The following is a 16,013-nucleotide window of genomic DNA, read 5'->3' on the forward strand; positions in this document are numbered from 1 at the left end:
GCTGATTCCACGTTTGCATCGTGTATGGAGGCTGCGGCATTGCGTCGTGGGCCTGCTCGGGCCTATCCACTGAATCACCCAGTATTCTCCGTGAGCAGCCTGCTCGTTATTACGAACCATGCTGTCACCTTCTTAGTTGTTTTTTTTATCTGGTCCACTTTTAGCTCCGTGCGAGCTCCGGGCTTCCGCGCCGGATCGCACGAACGCTGCGAGCAACATAACTAATGTAGGGGACTTCTAATTCCATCATACATTTAGTTCCCTTCCTATTGGCTATTACTTTGGTATTTAATAATCACATACATGATTAATGGCTCGTTTTGCTACTGACAGAGCGTGTAGTTCGACGGCGCATTGTACGTTGCGTAATTGCGTTCGCCCGTGATGCAGTGCCGTGCAAACCGAACAAAAAAAACATTGCAGATGTAATATCCTCGCAAAATCGTGATCATTCTGAAACCTAATCATTATTTTAATTTCATTGCACTCGAGAGAGAAATGTGAAGGAATAAACCAGCGCCCGTAAATCATGGCTCCGAGGGCAGCCTCTCTCTCTGCTGAAAGGGGCCTTCAAGGTTTTCCCCGTAATATCAATGCGGCCGGCGAAATGTGAACACACACAAAAAAAACCGAATTTTTTTTTGTTAAGAGCGTTTCCATCGCGGGCTCGCCCTTTTGTCTCGAATTTCCTGGAGAGCACTTTTGGCAGAAAGGCGACAGTCTCTCTCCCTCGGCGATCTGGCCGCCGGCGCGGGTCGCGTGCGCGCGCTGTTGCTGATTCTGCGGTGGGCCCAGGCACCAGCCAAGAACCCCCCCCCCTCTACCCTGCGCCTCCACCCCCACCTCCTCCACCGCCCACCCCCACAACTCCTCGCCGCACGATCGCCCGCGCGTGCGGTTATTAATAAGCCTCGCCACCTGCTGAACGCGACGCGGTTCAGGTGGCCGAGCTGAGGATTTTGCGGGAATTTTACGCCCCTCGCCGCGCTTTGCCCCCCCCCCTCGAACCCCAACCCCCCCGCCCCTGGATTCGGAGGAAAGCGGTACCGCGCGCGGCCGCAATACGAGTTGGCGACAGCAGACGCTGCGGGCGACAATAGAAGACCGTTGAAAAGGAAAAGCCAAGTACAAAGCCAACCTCTAATTAAATTAATTTCCAGGGAGGATAGCGGATGACTTTGATTTGAAAATAAATAAATGAGGACTCCCACGCCCGGGCAAGAAGCTGTCGTGGCCGTTGTGCGGGGAGCCGGCGAGCGGTGGGACAACGCGGAGGAGGAGGAAGAGGCAGTGGGCTCTGCGCGTGTGGCACCCAGGAGTTGCCACCTGTCCTGGTTTTCTCAGCATTATGAGTTAGTCGTCCTGGTTTAATGGGTAAGTCTTACCCGGGCATTAATAGTGCTGGTTTTTGTCGGGTGAGCAATGATCATGATGATGATGATAGTAATAATAATACGACTTCGCCACGCGAGACGATGTATATGCAACCTGTTCTCACCTCTTCCGATAGAGAGAGAGATTTCTCTTCCCATGGCATGCCGTGGTTTTCTTTTTTTAACGATGAATTCGAAAAAAACGATGAACTATTTCTATTTCTATCAGGTAAGGCCCACTGAGCTACGTAGCTCTTTTAAGAAACTCTCTGGCCACAAATGTCAGCGCAATGAAGTGGCTTATCACGTGGAAATGTGTAGTCGCCAAATACTCTAAACGCGCGTTGATTGTTAAATCTGGATGGAAAGCCGGAGGGCCCGGAGAAGAATCCACGTGAACACGGCGAGAACACGCAAACCCAAAATATACAGGCCTCAGGGTCGGGATCGAAACCACGACCCCCTGTATACCAAGTGAGGTAGTTCACATCTCTCCACCGTGGTGGCAACCCGAAGTGGAAGGTCGTGGCACGGTCTCAAGGCTCGGGTTGTTTACTGCCAGCGCTTCGGGGGAACCATGGCCACAAATGTATTTATTTGTGGCCATGCAAAGCAGCGTATACCGTCTACGTTCTTATCTAGTTTTGTAATAATTGCATAGATTGAAATATAACCGCAGGGCAAAACATCCCTCAGCAGATGAGGCCTTTGTACTTGACAGTAATGGGTGTAAGGGTTAACCACTTTCTAGCGGCGTGGGTTCTCCAATAATGGACATTCATTTTTCGTTACTAACACGCAGTGGCGTAGCGTGGATGGCATGGGCCCTGGTGTGCAAATTCCACCCGACGCTCTTCATACCCTGGCACCTGGGTCCTTCCGACGCACGGGGCTCAGTGCAGTTACACCGCCTGCACACTCGACAGATTTGAAACCGCGAACACACCTTCATTATTATATAACTCTCTTTTTTTAGATTTCCGCATATCCAGATTTTGTATACTTTTCATGCCGGTTGGCCGATACTGCGTCTTGCATCGTGTTGTATTTCGGGGATGACAATCGGTGCTTGATAACGCGAGGTGGGCTTTGTTCTCACCGCGAGTCTGCTCCGAGTCTCTGGTATTGCAGACGGTACCGTGGTTCATTTTGCCCTGGCCGTGTGCAATCCAGACTCTGCCTTTTGAGTCACATTGGTCGGTATTTCATTCATTTTCTCGGTCTCCGTGTTCACACTTTGAATATTTCCAAGCCACTAATCGTTTCTCCGGCTCGCAACTCAGTGAACAACTCGGTTTGTACATAGATTAACGCACAACAACAACCGCCATTCGCCATTAAGTGGCGCTGACGTGACTAAGGCGCGTGTGCCAGGCTAAGTGCACTTTAAGGCCACGTGCAGTGTCGAAAACCCGCTGGCAGGAGGTCACGAGACAGACCGAAGTGCCATGGGTTGAATGACTGAGATGACTGGCCGATGCACCGCCTGTGCCCCCCCTACTGGATCAACGTGCTGTGTTTCAGCCACCCGGCGCTCCGCTCGTTGTTGTGAGCGTCGCTCCTCTGCCCTCCGTTGTTGCTGGAGTGCGTCTGCCTCCAACTGCACAGTAGCGTCCTTCACGTCCTTAACGCACACACATACACATACAAAATACCGTAAATAACTTTTGCACCTAAAGTCTTGTTTTTGTCACGTGAACCGTCTTGTACGGAGAAGAACAAAAAAAAACGACGACTTTCCGTTAACCTTCTCAAAGAAGAACAAAAGTGGACATAAAAGGGAGCGGAAACTGCACGTTCAGCAATCTTTTGAGAAACAAACAAATAAAAAAACCCCATCAAGATGTCAGCAAGCGCGAGTGGACGCGCACACACACACACAAAAGGAACACGATAAAAGGCAGCCCCCCTTTTACCGGGTCCACGAGGGGAGGACATGAAGGCCGCGTCGCAGAACAGAGCGCTGATCCCACGTGACTTCCATCGCCGCCTGCGGAGAGGAGAGTGACGCGGTCCCCCCTTCTGCTGCCACGTGCATTCTTGATGCCTGGCCGCGAATATAAATTCTGTTCGCTTTTAAGCGGCGAAACGTGAGTGGCGACGCCGTCTCTCTCTGCGAAGGAGACCGGACGATGCGGCCCTCCGGTTCACTGCAGCCCCCACCCCCACGCAACCCCCCCCCCCCACCCTTGCCACGCCGAACAGCCCCCACTCACCGCGTCGTGCCCACAGAGCGAGGTTAACCACAATTACCACCCCGGGTGCATTAGCGCCGCCGCGCTGTCAACGGCTCCGTGCGTTTATCACCTGCAGCCCCCCTCGGTATTAAGCCCAGAAGAGTGGAACAAAAGTGTACGCGGTTTTCCCCGGCTCAGCTGAGCCTGGGTGGGGGGGGGGGGGTCAGCCCTCGGCTCCCTGTCCACAGCCTCGAGCCAGCGGTGGAAAGTTCCACATTGCTATGCCAAGGGGCGAGTCTTTCCATCGGACAGTGATCGACCTTCGCCAGTTGATCGTCGACTGGGATTTGACCTCGCCACTTTCTGATGACGAGCGCGGCTCGCCTTCTGCTGCCGTGCCACCGATGTGGATCGACTCAAGCGCCGGCGGCTGGAGCCTCGCCCGCTGCTGAGGTCTCACAGCAGTGACGATGGCGATGCTTTCTTGATCTCTTCAGCGTCACGCCATGCGCCAGAATGTCTGTGCGCCGCTCCCGTCTTGGAGGGCGGCCTGCCGAGGCAGGTACCGTCGAACTACTTCTGACATCTCCGCAAGTGATCGTTTTAAACAACGCAGCACGGGCGGGGGGTTTGCATTTTCTCAGTCGCCGTGCTACAGAAAAGTGTTCAGCCAAACTTACAATTGTAAATCTCAGAGAAGGATTTTTTTTTGCCAAATACCTCAGATATCAGGGGGTATCATATCATAATTGTTTTGTTAACAGTTACAATTCCACCAAAACCAACCAAAACCTTTTCTGTTGGCGAGCGAGCGAGCGCGCACCCGAGTGTGCACTTGGTTTAGTGACGAGCACAAAGCGAGGGACGCGTTTACGGAGTGCCATCGAGGGATTGAGGGTGCAGAGGGAGGCGGCGTGCGGCTGCTGCTGCTGCGGCTGCTGCTGCGGCTGCTGCTGCTGCTGCGGCTGCTGCTGCTGCGGCTGCGGCTGCTGCTGCTGCTACTGCTGCTGCTGCTGCGGCTGCTGCTGCTGCTGCTGCTGCGGCTGCTGCTGCTGCTGCTGCGGCTGCTGCTGCTGCTGCTACTGCTGCTGCTGCTGCGGCTGCTGCTGCTGCTGCTGCGGCTGCTGCTGCTGCTGCTGCGGCTGGCTGCTGCTGCTGCTACTGCTGCTGCTGCTGCGGCTGCTGCTGCTGCTACTGCTGCTGCTGCTGCGGCTGCTGCTGCTGCTACTGCTGCTGCTGCGGCTGCTGCTGCTGCTACTGCTGCTGCGGCTGCGGCTGCTGCTGCTGCTACTGCTGCTGCTGCTGCGGCTGCTGCTGCTGCTGCTGCTGCTGCTGCTGCTTGCTACTGCTGCTGCTGCTGCGGCTGCTGCTGCTGCTCCGGCTGCTGCTGCTGCTGCTGCGGCTGCTGCTGCTGCTGCTACTGCTGCTGCTGCTGCGGCTGCTGCTGCGGCTGCTGCTGCTGCTACTGCTGCTACTGCTGCTGCGGCTGCTGCTGCGGCTGCTGCTGCTGCTGCGGCTGCTGCTGCGGCTGCTGCTGCGGCTGCTGCTGCTGCTGCGGCTGCTGCTACTGCTGCTGCTGCGGCTGCTGCTGCTGCTGCTGCTGCTGCTGCTGCTGCTGCTGCTGCTGCTACTGCTGCTGCGGCTGCGCTGCTGCTGCTGCTGCTGCTGCTGCGGCTGCTGCTGCTGCTGCTGCTGCTGCTGCTGCTGCTGCTACGGCTGCTGCTGCTGCTGCTGCTGCTGCTGCGGCTGCTGCTGCTGCTGCGGCTGCTGCTACGGCTGCTGCGGCTGCTACTGCTGCTGCTGCGGCTGCTGCTGCTGCTGCTGCGGCTGCTGCTGCGTCTGCTGCTGCGGCTGCTGCTGCTGCTGCTGCGGCTGCTGCTGCTGCTACTGCTGCTGCTGCTGCGGCTGCTGCTGCTGCGGCTGCTGCTGCGGCTGCTGCTGCTGCTGCGGCTGCTGCTGCTGCTGCTACGGCTGCTGCTGCTGCTGCGGCTGCTGCTGCTGCTGCTGCTGCGGCTGTTGCTGCTGCGGCTGCTGCTGCGGCTGCTGCTGTTGCTGCTGCTGCGGCTGCTACGGCTGCTGCTGCTGCTGCGGCTGCTGCTGCTGCTGCGGCTGCTGCTGCTGCTGCTGCTGCTACGGCTGCTGCTGCTGCTGCTGCTGCGGCTGCTGCTGCTGCTGCGGCTGCTGCTACGGCTGCTGCGGCTGCTACGGCTGCTGCTGCTGCTGCGGCTGCTGCTGCTGCTGCTGCGGCTGCTGCTGCTGCTGCTACGGCTGCTGCTGCTGCTGCGGCTGCTGCTACGGCTGCTGCGGCTGCTACGGCTGCTGCTGCTGCTGCTGCGGCTGCTGCTGCTGCTGCTGCTACGGCTGCTGCTGCTGCTACGGCTGCTGCGGCTGCTGCTGCGGCTGCTGCTGCTGCGGCTGCTGCTGCTGCTACGGCTGCTGCTGCTGCTGCGGCTGCTGCTGCTGCTGCGGCGGCGTCTCGAGACCTCCCCACGGCCGCCTTTGGTCTCGGCGGGCGACCTCAGAGGTCGCGACCTAATCACCGCCCCGTGGTCGCGAGGCCACGCGCTCTGATCCCTCAAATTGCGGCCCGATGCGGGGGCCGCCGTCGCCGAACGCACCCCCCCCCTTCCTCTGGGCAAGGACGGAAGCCCTCATCGCAGGCTCTCCCTCTGATCAATATTCATGGGAACGGCGTTCGCTGGGTAAACGCCGGAGGGAGAGGCGGGGCGGTGGCGGCGGCGGCGGTGCCGGCGGTGGAAAACGAGAGGAACACGGCGTAGCTAATGAGGCCCGGGTGGTTCCGGATGAAAGGGGGGGGGGGGGTTGCTGTGGCCGTTAGCGCGGCTGTTATCCGTGGCCAATGCCTCTGACAGAAGAACATGCGTCCTGCCAGCGCGATTGTATCCGCTCGCTCGCTCCCCCGGGGAGCCTGCCTGATATTTTCCGGGCGCTCCTGATTCGCCCTCCCACCTAACACCAATCCCAACACCAATTCCTCAGCGCCCCGCCGCTGAGCTTTAAATAGAAGGCTGACGGCAGATGTCTGGTCCCATTGATCGCGCACTGTGCTTGGCGTCTCTTCTGCCCGGATCCCTCCCTCGCTTGCGCCCCTTCTCGTCCGCCGCTCACCGTGCCCTCTCCCACGGGTCCGCCTTAAACGGCGCGCGCCTCCCGACCGCATCGGCGTCGTCGTCATCGTCGTCGGCGCGGATTAGTCCGTCGCTCGGACCGCGCCCCGTTCAACGAGGGTCGCGTCGCTCGCGCCGTGCGCCCGTGCCCAGATCGCCGCCACCACCTTACCCACCCCCTCCCCTCTGCTGACTCGCCCACAATCCAGTCCCGGATCAGCCGCGGGATCGCACTCGCTCTCTGGCCTCGCGCCTCTCATCTCTCTCTCCACTTGGCTCCGCGCACTCTGCTGCCTCTCACCTGGCGCTTGCTCCAGCCCCCCACGCGCTCTCTCTCTCACACTCGAGCGACCAGTGCCTTCTGGCGAAACTCGCAAACAATACTCGGCGCAATGGGATGGTGGCTCCTTTCCAGCTGTTGCCCCCAAGGTCTGGAATTCTCCTCCACACCCCTCCGCCCCTCTATCCAAAATATTCCTTTTTTTTTACTTCCAAACCGCTCTGTTCCTGATAATAGGGTTTCGTCTTTTTTTCTGGCAACAAAACAGGTGTCAAGATGTTAAAACACCAAACTGAAACCTTTTACAAGGAATCATGTCTGCATTAACCACAATGCTTGTGGTCAGAATGCAAAAGTTTTTTTTATCTGATAATACATGCATTGTTCTTGAAACTGATTGGTCCACACCAGAGACAGCTTTCTTTTGAGCCTCGTCTCAAACGGTGTTAGACCAGAGGACGCCAAAAGGCGTACTAAAAGAAAGCTGTCTCTGGTATGGACCAATCAGTTTCAAAGACAATGCATATATTATCAGAGTATGTTTTTTGTTTGCATTCTGACCACAAGCATTATGGTTAATGCAGACATTATTCCTCGTAAAAGATTTCAGTTTGGTGTTTTTAACATCTTAACACCTGTTCTGTTGCCAGAAAAAAGGGGAAAACCCTATTATCATATTTTATACTGGCAAAGGAGCTCCCATGATGTAGACCCTCTGTTCCTGTTCAAGTCCAGGTTCAGCACATTCATTTTCTTCTATGCCGATAATTCGCTCCTGGCTATGAATTGTGGTCAATGGCAACTCGATTGAAGGAAACACATGAACAGCTCCCTTCCGTGCCCGTTGTGCGCAGTGTCCCTTCCCACTGTTCGTGCGGCGTGTCGATCCCACGGCAACCCACGTGATCAATCAATCCGTTTTTATTTCAGCGCACATCACAACGGAACGGGAACGATACAGGGCTACGTGCGATTGTAATATCTGCCACAGTAACGTTAAATAACGATCGCCATATCCAGCACAATCACGTTCAAGGCTCGGCTCGTGAGGTAATGCGACCGGATCAAGAGAGACACACATAAACAATGTATTCCTATCCAACGTATGATTTTAAAACGGGGGCGCCCATCTTGCTGAGATATTATAAATGATAGAGTGGGTAAGCAGCACTGGGTCTGAGACGCTGGCACTATCCGCTTAGAGATGCCTTCTGTTTGGACCTCATTAGCATAACCTCGATACCATAAGTATGCAAATCACACTTCATTTTTCGTTAATTTTGGTGGAGTGGTCTAGGATGGGTCCTCCAGACATACCGACCTCCAGATTTGCCACGCCCTGGTAATGTCCTGCCCAAATGAACATTGAGTCATTGGTGCGCCCATCCAATTTACAACCCTGAGCTTGGAGTGGGAATTCCACATTCCTATGGGCAGGGAGGGGGTAAACCTCTCCACGGGACAAAACTCTACATGGCACAACCATTGGTGACTTCCCCGTAAAGTGGTGCTGCACTTTATGGACCCCAGAGAGATGATGGGCTGAGACAAACTCCACTCAGGAGTTGAACTCATGCCCTTCCTATTGCGAGCCACTCACTCGGCCGCAGACCCACCTGGCATGATGAAAATAGAAGCACTTAGCATCTTTATTAATAGTGGTCGTTTTTATTTTTATTATTATGACCACCTATTCGTCACTATACAATTACGTATTGTCCAATTGGTTATAATACACCCATTACATTTGGCTATTTCGAAAAGGCATTTACGTATACATTTTTTTAATATATGTGCGTCGATTTCCCCCCCCCCCCCCCCAATAAAATGTCAGCAGATGTTTTGGTTGCCTTGGGGAAATAAAAACCTGGATTACTGCCTTTGTTTTATAAATTCCACAAGCGATAATTAAACGCACAACGCTTCATCTGTCGGTGCCGAGGCGATCAAAATGTGCGTTCATCACAGCCTCGCGTGCGATTCCACGGCAACAACACAGACAAAGAACCCCCGTGTAGCCTTAACAGACTGTTGGGGCAAGTGCTGTTAGCGAGCACCTATGAAGGCCGGCACGGCACACGAGGGAGTGGGTGGCCAGCACCACGCCCGTTTGCCTTTGTTTCCCCAGTGGCAATGTTCACACACCTCATCAGGTACTCATTTGAGGCTGAGTCGACCTAGGGGAGGCCCAGGATCGGTACGGTTAATCGTCACTGGCGTTGTCCGTGAGCGGGAATCGCATTCGGGCCGCCGGATTCATAGCGCAGCGGCGCTAACCGCTACACTACCGCTCCCTACAACAACCTCACCCCTTCCAAACACACAACCCCGTTCAGCAGACAACAACAATTCCCGCAAACACACTTCGCGTTCAGCGGATGCCGACGGTGTTTCCCCTGCTCGAAGCAACCCAGTAAAACTTGCCGACGTTGAGCCAACGTCGGCTTGCGCTTGGAACCGTCAGGCCCAACGTGTCGGGCCTAACGTCACGGGAAGAAACTGGAGCACGCGGAGGTGGCGATGGGTCCACTTGCTGTACTGCTTTCTCCTGCGGGCACCTCGACGCCCACGCGAAGGGAGTCTCACAACTTCTGCGCGGTGATCCATCAACCCTGGCTGCTGCCTCCACAGGGCTGGGTTACAGGCGGCCACGTGCTGCAGCATAGACGCCACCGCCCGCGGCTCTATCCCATCCTCGGGTTGCAATGCAGACTGCGTGGCACTTTAGTCTGCAGGCTGATCATCAATAAATAACCCTGCTGTCGTGTGTAGTCTACACGCTGGTATCGATGCAAACATCGCACGCCTCCGTAGTCTAAAATTCCCGAGTCACTACAGAACCACGGCGTCTCTGTGGTCCGTGCGCGGGTGTCACGCTGACACCGGCAGCACGGACGATTGCTGCTCCTTCTCGCTGCCGGCCGCATTACTCATGCCGAAGATGACACGGCCGTGCTTGGTCGGTCATTAACAATGCACGGCACATTCATTTTCATTACCCACCACAGATTTGAGTGGGGAGTGTGGAGTGGGGGTGGCAGTGCCTGGGATAAATAAAAGATATTGGTGTGGGCCGGGGACGTCGGGGGCAATGGGTGGGGTTGGGGGGGGGCACCTGCCCAGGATAAAGTATCGGTTCCCGTGGCGTGCGCTCCCCACAGCCTTCCGAAAGGTTCCCGTCTGCTCACAACCTCGTTGACCTTGTCTGACAAAACGCTCTCTCTCTCTCCTGGTTGTCACCTTGACCCGCTGGGACAACCCCACAGCGGGTCGGGCAGTGAGGCTCGCGGGCTCACTGGCTGTGAACGACGCACAACACGTGCCCAAACTACTACTACTACTACTATTTTTCTTTGTACCAGGTAAGGCCCACTGAGTTGTGTGGTTCTTTTTCAGAAGCGACCTGGCCATCACAAATGATAGCCCAACCAAGTGAGCTTATCATCATGACGTGGAACTTGATATCAGTCAAATTCTCATTTTTTTTAAAAATCTTGATTCTTAAATGCTGAGGATCCAGAAAAAAAAATCCACGCGACGACGAAAAGAGAGACACACAAACTCCAAATATGACAGCAGGCATCGGGGTCGGGGTCGAACCCACGACCTCCTTGCACACGCGCATGGAGCGACGCGGTTGTATTTTGATTAAATGACCGGGAGGGGTGTGGGAGAGGAGGGGGGAGAGGGGGCTCGGGGTTGCCACGAATCCGCCGGTTCTTTTTGCGCTGATTAATTTGACGCGCGGGGCCTGACGAACGGCGGTGGCGGCGGCGGTGGTGGCAGCGCCACGTGCTGTTTACGTAGCGGAACGGAGCAAAGGGGGGTGGGTGGGTGGGTGCAGACGTCGTCACTCCGCCGCTCGTCGTGAGTTCGACTCGGTGGGGATTATCGTTCTGCCGCGGCGATTGCGACATTCGCCTCCCTCCCTCCCACCCACCCCCACTTCCTAATCCCGCCGCCGAGCGAGCGCGGACCGAAGTCGTTGCGATTTTACACCCAATTAGGCCCCTAATCTGACGCCTTTCAAGCGAAGTATTCCTCTGTCAGTCACTCGCCGTTAATGGCACAGGAGTGAAACGAGTCGGCATTACCGCGCCATTAGCAGGATCGTGCTTTATTAGCTGCTGGGGTTTTTTTTTTGTTCAAGGAGGCGATTACTGGGATGTAGTCTGGAGCAACAATGGGCCTCTTTAGGGTCATTACCGTTTAACAACAACAACAACAACAACAAAAAAGCCGTGTTTTTTTATATCGATGCTACGAATGGCCCCTCTGGTATCGCGCAGCTGTGAGCGTCACGTGGCGAGGGCAGCGGTTGGCACGAACGGCGCAATGGGAGGTGGTGGTGGAGTGGAGATATTCACGTGGGTTGGGTTTTAAAACCGGACAGATGTTGTGTCCCGAGCTCAAGACGTTGAGGCGCACGAGGAGTTCGAATCCTTGCCACTGTGTCACCACATTGCCTGCATCAGCATCATCAGCATCATCAGCATCAACACCACCATCATCGTCGCGGTCGTCACGGTCGCTACGAACGTTTGGGAGGCTTGCGGTGCTTGATGGGAAGTTGGTGTCGTTTGTCCCGTTGAAGGAATGGGCCTTTGCAGCGGAATTTTACTCACTTGCTCAATACCGCCGGTGGTGGGATGACGAATGGATTTCCTTTCCAAGTGTGCATCACAAAGTAAAACTTAACAAAAAGTTCGGATGACTCTACGGCCATCCGAGCTCAAGCCGCACGTGGTGTGCAGTTCGCAGGGGTTCGTCGGGTTCCTCGCAAAGCAAGCGGTGAAACTGAGCCACGCGCGATAAACTAATGCCCATTGAAACAAAACGCTTTAATCAAATCGCGTTCGTCGGTGCGATGGTCGTTCCCGATGCCTCCGAGGAATCGGCGCCGTCGGAGTGGACGCACGGCGGCGTTTTGCCGCACCCGCACCGCCCGTCCCGTCTCCCCCCCTCACCCCTCCATCCCCCACACCCCGTCGGCGAGCGACGAGGACGGCGACGAGGATGATGAAGAGAGAAACGAAGCTAAAACTTCCGACAGGAGAAGCCGCCGTGGCTGGTCCCGGTACCGTTGGGCAAGAAGCTATTTTGGTTGCGATCCCAACGTCGCCCGCGCGACGTGTCAGTGTGAATTAGGGTCGAGTGGCACACCCACACGCGCGCGCACATAGAGCCCCCTTTCCCCTAGGAGTGTCCAAAGCCTTCGCGTTGCACCCGCGCCTTTACCTTTAGCTGCGGCTCAGAAGGTGACGCGATCGAGCGTCTGCTGCCCATCCCAGAGGCGCCGAGGTCGGCCCGTGGCAAATCTCGGCGTGGTGATGGCATTGGGAGGCCTTCATCCAGCAGCGGATTGATCTTGGCTGATGGTGGGGACGAAGGCGACGACGACCTCGGTCTGCGGAGAATTAAACAAACATAATTGTGACGATGCTGCTGCTACTGCTGCATTAGCAGTGACGCGCAAGCACAATTACCGCGATCTCAACACATCTGTCCAATACAATGCCGTTCAAAAAATGGAAACATGTTTCCATCAAAAAATGGAAACAAATAGGTGGCATTTCGGGCAATGATGGCCCTTCTTCATAGCAGAGACATCCACGAGAGAGAGAGAGAGAAGAGGGAGGGAAGAAGAGGGAGGGAAGAGGATAGGGGAGAGGTTGAGGTGTGGGGAGGAATTGATGGAGAGGGGTCTGCGCGGAGCGGTATGGAGACGTGGGGGGAGTGGGGGGTGCAGGGATGAGGAACATGGAGGGGACGGCAAGAGGGAGGAGGCGCGGCAGACACAATCGATGCCCCGGGTCTCTCTCTCTACCACGTCTACGGGAGGCTGGGCAACAGTGACCTGACATCTCGTTTTGGGGGCAGCGCATGAAGTCGTGCGTGTCATGGCTCCAGCGGGAGCACCTGAAGCGGCCGATCGTTGCGTGTGTGTGTGTGCGTGCGTGCGCATGCGTGTGTGTGTGTGTGCGTGCGCATGCGTGTGTGTGTGTGTGCGTGCGCATGCGTGTGTGTGTGTGTGTGCGCACGCGCGTGCGTGTGTGCGTGTGTGCGTGCGCGTGTCCGTAGCGCCGCTGGAGGAATGGGCGATAGAAAAAATGCAGCCGTCGCCTGCTGAGAGCGGGGTCAGGTGCAGCAACGTGACTGAAGCCACATTTGCGTCTGTCCCATGTGTCCTTGCATTGAAGTGGCAACAATGGCAACTGCATCGTCAGGAAACGTACAATGCCTTTGTTAAACCGGCTGACGGACAAACCCAATGGCGCCGAGCCAGTCGAGATCGTTATTTGACCAAAGGCTTCGCGAGTGCTGGTCAGCATGAGCTGGTGAAGTCGGAACTTTGCGGGTATCGCTCGCCACTAGACGTCAGCAGCCGTGGCTGAGACTCGAATTCGGATGGCTGGGTGCAGTGTGAGCACCCCCTCCACCCATAACGGTCACACCGATTTCATTCTTCGTCCTAGAAGCCTTCACCTCAATTTTCAGGAGGGCTCCTGCCTACTGTATTGGCCAATTCCTATTCAAATATACATTTTAATTGGGTTAGGAAAGCAGAGTGCCTAGAGAATGACCACGTGTCGAATAAGGGGAGATAATCCAAACTTTTAGCTCGTGTAAATAAATATTATGGTAATTGCTATAACCATTTGGCCATCAAGTTGCATAATCATCATCATCCGCGATGATGAGGACCTCCCCAAGTGGCCTCCACCTCTCACGATACCACGGCGCACCAACCCACCCCGTGCTAGGAGCCCACACGGAGTTGCAAGGCGAGATAGTTGTTTGCTCCGACTGCTGCCGTAGTACGGAGGAAGTGCTGAATAGTTCCAGCATTGGCAATGAGGGTGGGAAAAGAAACGGCACGTGCAGCAATATTCCACTAACAATGCCCCCAGACCAGAGCAGCCACGCACCCTCTCTCTCTTTCCACGCACGCATGGGGGAAGTCATTCCCATAACGGATTTTTTTTTTCTTTCGGGCTTACCACTTTAAATATTTACGTCGGAATTTCCATTCGCCTCGTGCTAATGAGCGACTTTTTTTTTCTTTCACCCGTGCAATTTCGGTCGATTGATTGATGTCCTCTTACTTAATGAGTATCTCGCGCCTGCGTGTTTGGGTGAGGTCGTCTGATTGACAGCGTTACTTTAATTACCATCGCCGCGCGCTCCCATTCCGACACCTGAGTTGTCACCTGGCACCTATCCCCCCCCCCATCCCTCTTAACCGCCCCACCATCCTCCAACCGATGGCCCGTCGAGTTACGGAACGAATCTGCTTCTCAGCCCCCGAAAATTCCAACCGCTCGCGTCTTTTTCTAGCGAACACGTTCGGTAGAGATGAGTGTGAATTACACCACCGGCACCTGTACGAAGCTAACAACAACAACAACAATGCATATATATATACGCAGCCCCTTAACATATTGTCTTGGTTTTAACGAAATGCGTTTTTAATTATTATTATTATTGTGGAAGAAAAAAACCCGGACAGAATTCCACGCCGAACAAATGTGCGCGGGCTGTTTGCAAGAAGCCAAGATATAAACGTGACTGCCAGCCAATGCCCCAGCTAGCGAGCCACCGGGGAGCTCATCGCGGCTGCTGAAATGGGGGGGGGGGGGGGCACCGCCTTCCACCCTCCCCGCCCCCTGCTTCAGGGAAACCCAGGCTGTATAATTCAGCACGCATTATTATTTGAAGGAGAGTGGATGCCGCTGCAAAGGAAATGAGGCTGCACGTCAGTCCAAGAAGCGTTTTAAAAAGGTCTGTCCCCGAGTGGATACTGCCGGCTGTGCGCGCGCACACGTGTGCACGTGTGTGTGCACGTGTGTGCGTGTGTGCACGGGCGTGTGTGTTTGTGCACGTGTGTGTGTGTGTGTGCACGTATGTGTGTGCACGCGCACACGTGTGTGTGTGCACGTGTGTGTGTGTGTGCGTGTATGCACGCGTGTGTGTGTGTGTGTGCACGCGCGTGTGTGTGTGCACGTGTGTGTGCACGCGCGTGTGTGTGTGCACGTGTCTGTGTGCACGCGCGTGTGTGTGTGCACGTGTGTGTGTGTGCACGCGCGTGTGTGTGTGCACGCGCGTGTGTGTGTGCGTGCACGTGCGTGTGTGTGTGCGTGCACGTGTGTGTGTGCACGCGCGTGTGTGTGTGCACGTGTCTGTGTGCACGCGCGTGTGTGTGTGCACGCGCGTGTGTGTGTGTGCACGCGCGTGTGTGTGTGTGCACGCGCGTGTGTGTGTGTGCACGCGCGTGTGTGTGTGGGAGTGTAGCGGTTAGCGAGCTGCGCTACGAACTCAGCGGCCCGATTTACATTCCTGCTCACGCCCAACGCCAGTGACGATTATCTAAACCGGTCCTGGGCCTCCCCTAGGTCGACACAGCCTCAAATGAGTTCCTGGTGTGTAAAAACATCTCCTCTTCGGAGACAAAGGCGGCCGGGCGTGGTGCTGGCCACCCACCCCCTCGTGTGCCTTACCGGCCTTCATTGGTGCTTGCTTCGCTAACAGCACTTGCCCCAGCAATCTATTAAGGCTACACGGGGGATCTTTGTCTTTGTGTGCGAATGTGGTGGTGGAGCGTTGACGCTGCGGTTAGCGCGCTGCAGCTGCGATAGAAAGCGGTTCGAGTTCCATTCCTGGCCAAGGCATCGATTGATCGGTGGCGAGCGATATCAGAACTGGTCCCGCACCTCCCCTAGGCATGGTGGCATCACGATCAGTACTGGGGAGACAAAGGCAGCCAAGTGTGATTCTGCCCCCCCACTCCCTTGTGTGCCTTCATGATCATTAGAGTGCACCCTCACAGGATTTGCCACAACACTTGATGTCGGATGCACGGGGGGGGGGGTCGTCGTGGAGATGAAGCAGTTGGCGCACCCGACTGTCATAACATCCTGAGTTCAATCGCTGTCCACGGCGATTCATGTAATCACCGTGGACAGCGATTGGTTTAAAATACGTCCTGCCCTAAGATATCAATCCACTGCTGGAGGAGGACCCTTCCGGGTCGTGGGTTGTGGACTGTGCCCCACCA

At 55.8% G+C, this 16,013-nt stretch overlaps 1 protein-coding gene across 4 annotated transcripts in view; it reads left to right on the plus strand.

Moving 5' to 3' along the window:
• TMEM266 (transmembrane protein 266) overlaps positions 1-16,013 on the plus strand; it is a 249,996-nt gene that overhangs the window by 157,164 nt on the left and 76,819 nt on the right. The gene's annotated exons all lie outside the window — the stretch shown is intronic.

The sequence above is a fragment of the Lethenteron reissneri genome, chromosome 24 (assembly GCF_015708825.2).
Source record: "Lethenteron reissneri isolate LAM-NWPU_2019-01 chromosome 24, ASM1570882v1, whole genome shotgun sequence".
Taxonomy (NCBI): Eukaryota; Metazoa; Chordata; class Hyperoartia; order Petromyzontiformes; family Petromyzontidae; genus Lethenteron; species Lethenteron reissneri.